Consider the following 5,933-nt stretch of genomic DNA (forward strand, 5'->3'; position numbering starts at 1 on the left):
CCTCCCCCCGGACCCTCCCCACCTCCGAGCACCAATGAAGGGAAGTCGGCAACCGGTCAGAAAGCACAGAAGTCTGTTTGTCTAGCCTTGCTGTGGCCCAGCAGAAGAGGCCGTGGGCATAACAAAGGCCAATTGTGCCCCATCTCCGAAAAACAGCCGGCTCTCACACCCGCTACCTCTCAATTCTTCCTTCATAAAATGAAGATGGGGGAGAAAAAATAACCCTCTGAGGTTTTTCAAGCAGCCAAGCTCAAATATTCGGTGCCTGGGTGCTTTTCGCTTGTTTGTTTTTTTACACAGCGTCCAAAATTCTGGGACAGGGAAAGCAAAAAAGGGGTTATTGATTGGGGATGCTGAAGCTGTGGCCCTGCAGGTGTTGCGGAACTACAACTCCCATGAACCTTTGCGGTTGGCCATGCTGACTAGGGGCTGATGGGAGTTTTGAGCAGCAACAACTGGAGAACCACAAGCTCTCCATCTCTGTTTTGCGCCTCTCTATGTGCATTTAATGTGTGATCCCTAACTGGTTGGGACCATAGCTGTCAACTTACAGATTTGAAAATAAGGGACCAGCAGCCTTGAAAATAAGGGATCAGCAGCCAAAATAAGGGATTTTCCGGGTACAGGTATGTTCAACTTCTGAGCCCCTCTGAGCCAAAGGAAGAAAGCCCAGCCAGCAGCCAAATGAAGCCTCATCAATAAGGGACAGCAGCGGGACATGGCGCTAGGATAAGGGACTGTCCCGCCAAATAAGGGACACTTGACAGCTATGGTTGGGACGTGTGTCTAGGAGAGGGGTGGGCATGCGGCTGGATTCCCAACTCCCACAATCCCCAGCGGTTTGCCATGCTGGCTGAGGTTGATAGGAGTTGGGAATCCTGGATGGAAGACTGAAGAAAACCCCAACTAAAGAATCATGGCAAGAAAAATTGATGGACTATGCAGAACTGGCAAAACTGACATACAAGCTACGGGACAAGGAGAACTGTGACTTTAAAGATGAATGGGAACCCTTTACAAAGTATTTGAAGACGCAACAAAGCGAACTGGACTCCTTGGCTGGCTTTGAATAAACATTCACAATTTTTTTATTGATAATAATCAGCTAAATAGTTTGAGGATCTATACAACTGTGTAACATGCAGAAAATAGCATTTTTAGAGAAATCAAAGACTGGAACTGAGGGAAGTCAGGGTGGGTGGGTTCTGTGGGGGGAGGGAGGAAAAATGGGGGGGGGGGAATAAGAACAATATGTTTCTGGATAATATGTTTTGTTTTAGGTAAAGGGACCCCTGACCATTAAGTTCAGTCGTGGCCGATTCTGGGGTTGCGGCGCAAATCTCGCTTTATTGGCCGAGGGAGCCGGCGTACAGCTTCTGGGTCATGTGGCCAGCATGACTAAGCCGCTTCTGGCGAACCAGAGCAGTGCACGGAAACGCCGTTTACCTTCCCGCCAGAGCGGTACCTATTTATCTACTTGCACTGTGACGTGCTTTCGAACTGCCAGGTTGGCAGGAGCAGGGACCGAGCAACGGGAGCTCACCCCGTTGCAGGGATTCGAACCGCCGACCTTCTGATCGGCAAGCCCTAGGCTCTGTGGTTTAACCCACAGTGCCACCCACATCCCTGAAGAACCAGTATGGTGTAGTTATTAGAGGTTTGGACTATGACCTGGGAGACCAGGGTTTGAATCCCCCGCTCAGCCATGAAGCTCGCTGGGTGACCTTGGGCCAATCACTGTCTCTCTTGGCCAGGGTTGTTGTGAGGATAAAATGGGGAGGAAGAGAACCATGTGCCCCACCTTGAGGTCCTTGGAGAAAAAGTGGTATATAAATCAATGACTAAATAAAGTTTGATGAGGTTCAAAGAAAGGTCTCCTGCTTGGGGCCTGATGCGACTGCTTAGCTTCAGCAATGTGGCTGCGTCATAGGCCTACAATTACTGCTGCCAATCAGATGCCTCGGGGACGCCCACAAACAGGCCATGAAGGCAGCAAGCCTTTTCTATTGTTTACTTCCTGATGGTTACTCCTAACTGGCTGTTAATGCTGTTGCATCTATGCTAATCTCTGAGCAGCAACAAACTCCCACTTCTGACACCAGTGTTGCACGCACCCAATTTCCAAGTGGTGGGAGACTCCAGAGCATCCTTTCTCAACCTTTGGGTCCCCAGATGTTGTTAGACTACAACTTCCATCACCCCTAGCTAGCAAGGCCAGAGCTCAGGGATGATGGGAGTTGTAGTCCAACAACATCTGGGGACCCACAGGTTGAGAACCACTGCTCCAGAGGTTCCAGTCCTTACTCCGAGTTTGCTTTCTTTGGAATGATGGTCAACGGAGACTGTGGTGCCTTTAGGGTGTATGGTCTTATTCACACGCACAACCTGAGCGTAGGATGGAGACACTTACAGCACCAACACGCCAACAGATCTTGCATCCCCTTTGGGTTCCCAGGGAGGTCTCCAAGCCATAGCTTTGGGGTCCAGCCCAGAGCAAGACATGCCTCTGTTTCTCCAGCTGCCAGGATCAGCCCAAACCCACCCCCTCTCCAGGCTCCCTTTGGCCTATCACTCTCCTTCCTAGAATGGTGTGACAGCCAGCCAGGTGAAGTGAAGAAAAGGCCCACCCATTTGCCTCCATGGCAACAGAGCTCACTTTTTAAGATGCTGATGACGAGTATCTTGCTGAGTGATGAAGGCCAGTACTTTAACAAAGGAACTGGTTTGACCAGCCCAGCAGGTTTCCTGCCATAGACTCTAATACAGGATCACAGGCCTGGAAGGGACCAAGAGGCATCATCCAGACTGACCCCTCAAACCTATAACAACATATAGCCACCACAACCAGTAGCTGTTGACAGATCTGTTAGAACAGGAATGGGGAATTACATCAGCCAGGATCCCTGGCCATCGGCAGGGATGGGGGAGCTGACAGAAGTTGGAGCTGGAGTAATAATTCTCTCTATCTCTGCCGTTTCCTCTTGATTGTCATTCTTATTAGAAAGATTCTCTCTTTGCCAAATAAACCTCCCTATCCAAATGGACCCCCCCTCTCCAAAGTCTAACACTCTAACCACTATACCACACTGCCTCCTCAATAATCCCGGCTAGATTTACCCTCTATGTTTCCGTGGTTTCCTCTAAATTGCCGTTCCTATTAGATGCATTCTCCTTTTGCCATCTAAACAGACCTGCCTCCCAAATCTTATTGCTGTGACCACTATGCTGCGCTACCTCTCGATAACCCTGGCTGGATTTGCCCTCTCTATCTCTGCTGTTTCTTCTTGATCGCCATTCAAATCAGATTCACTCACTTTTTGCTGACTAACCTGAAGAAAAAGGAGGGCAGCCAGGCACGCAAGAAGTTAGTGACATGCTCACACTAGCAAGAATGAATGATGAGGACATGACAAGCCAGACCGGGGGTGGGGGGCGGGGGGTGGATACTGCTTGCAAGTTCACCAAAGCAGATCTCTCTCTCTCTCTCTCTCTCTCTCTCTCTCTCTCTCTCTCTCTCTCTCTCTCTCTCTCTCCAGACAGGTTCCTTAAGAATAAAAAAGTCTTTGCAACCCAGATCAACCAGTTTGTTGTCCATTTCAGGAGTGGGTGACCCAGGAGCAACCGTCTGTCTCTAAGAAAAGCTTACAGAATAGTTTTTCCTCTGTCTCTCATAATACTAAAATTCGTGGACCTTAATTCCTGAAGCTGAATGTTGGAAGATTCTGGAAAAGATAAAAGAAAGTGCTTCTTCGTGCAGCACAGAGATGGACTCTGAAACTTGCTCCAGAAGGGACAGTGATGGCCTTAAAAGTGGATTAGGAATAATGATGGTTTTAAAAGTGGATTAGGAATGATGATGATGATGATGATGATGATGATGATGATGGAGGAACCCGCAACAGGGGAGAGGACTCACAGAGCTACAATTTCAAGAGTGGTTTAAGAATCAGTTTCTCTTCCCAGGGAATTCTGGGAACTGCCGCTCTGTGAGGAGAATCACCATCTCCTAATAACCCTCAGCACCTCTTACAAGCTACAGTTCCCAGGGTGCACTGCATGCTTAGAACAGAGCCTTAGGCCTGCTTAATGTAGAAACTGGGGGAAGTATAAAAGGTAAAGGGACCCCTGACCATTATGTCTAGTCGTGGCCGACTCTAGGGTTGCGGCGCTCATCTCGCTTTATTGGCCGAGGGAGCCGGCGTACAGTTTCCGGGTCATGTGGCCGGCATGACTAAGCTGCTTCTGGCGAACCAGAGCATCGCATGGAAACACTGTTTACCTTCCTGCTGGAGTGGTACCTATTTATCTACTTGCACTTTGATGTGCTTTCGAACTGCTAGGTTGGCGGGAGCTCACCCCATCGCAGGGATTCAAACCGCCAACCTTGTGATTGGCAAGTCCTAGGCTCTGTGGTTTAACCCACAGCGCCACCCACATCCTGGGGAAAGTATAATACCCCTTTAAATAGGGCTGTCATACGTCCAGGATTTGTCCGTCAAAAATAGCGCCCAAGTGGAATTTCTCAAAAGCAGTAAAAAATATTCCAGGTCGTATGGCAACCCATGTCGGAAGTGTTGATTTCTTGGCAGATTTCCTTTAAAATAGCTTTAAAGGTTTTTTGCACACACAAAAAGCTGAACAACTTTTGTTTCTGGGTTTTCACTTTTCGAAATATGTACAGATGGGACCTGACGCTACCCTCCCCATGAGGCCTAAATAAGACCCGCCTGTCTTCTGCACTCGGCCAACCCTTCACCCACTGCCTTCCAGATCTCTCTCCCTCCCTCTGCATAACTCACACAGTGCCAGGGGTTTTAAGCCAAAGAGAAAAGAAGCGTTTGAGATGAGTTTGCAGTTTTCTCCCCCGGCGTGGGGGTGAAGAATGTTGACGTGAAGGCTGGGTCCATTTCTTGGCACTGAGGGAGGAGAAATGCCAGGATCTCTGCCAGCTGAACGTGGTAGTGCGGGGACAGCGCCAGCATAGGCCAGCTCAGCAGATGCTGCCAGGCTGACTTGGCCAGCTCCACTGGGCAGAGGGAGGGGGCCTCCAGCCTAAGAGCCAGATGTGACCCCCCAAAGAATTCTGGGAACTGTAGTTAGTTCAGGGTGCCGAGAATGGTTAAGAGACCCCCCTATTCGCCGCTCACCACTACAATTCCCAGCATTCCCTGGAAAGAGAGGTGGATTGTTAAACCATTTTGGAGAACAATAGCTCTCTGTGAAGGGACGCAGGTGGCGCTGTGGGTTAAACCACAGAGCCTAGGGCTTGCCGATCAGAAGGTCGGCGGTTCGATTCCCTGCGATGGGGGGAGCTCCCATTGCTCAGTCCCAGCTCCTGCCAACCTAGCAGTTTGAAAGCACGAAGTGCAAGTAGATAAATAGGTACCGCTCCGGTGGGAAAGTAAACGGCGTTTCCGTGCGCTGCTCTGGTTCGCCATAAGCAGCTTAGTCCTGCTGGCCACATGACCCGGAAGCTGTACCCCAGCTCCCTCGGCCGATAAAGTGAGATGAGCGCTGCAACCCCGAGTCGGCCATGACTGGACCTAACGGTCGGGGGTCCCTTTACCTTTACCTTTAACTTTCTGTGAAGAGAGAAAGGGTCCCTTAAAAACTCTACAGCTCCCATAATTCTGGGAGGTTGCTATGCCGCCGATGCAGGATCATCACATAGTGCCACCCTCCTAGGGAGGGCCGCGGGTGGCGCTGTGGTCTAAACCTCTTGGGCTTGCCAATCGGAAGGTCGGCGGTTCGAATCCCCTCAACGGGGTGAGCTCCTGTTGCTCTGTCCCAGCTTCGGCCAACCCAGCAGTTTGAAAGCACGCTAGTGCAAGTAGATAAATAGGTACCATTGTGGCGGGAAGGTAAACGGCATTTCCGTGCACTCTGGCACTTGTCACAGTCATTTGTGCTCTAGTAGTGATTTAGTCATGCTA

This window comes from Podarcis raffonei, chromosome 16, assembly GCF_027172205.1.
Source record: "Podarcis raffonei isolate rPodRaf1 chromosome 16, rPodRaf1.pri, whole genome shotgun sequence".
In the NCBI taxonomy this organism is placed as follows: Eukaryota; Metazoa; Chordata; class Lepidosauria; order Squamata; family Lacertidae; genus Podarcis; species Podarcis raffonei.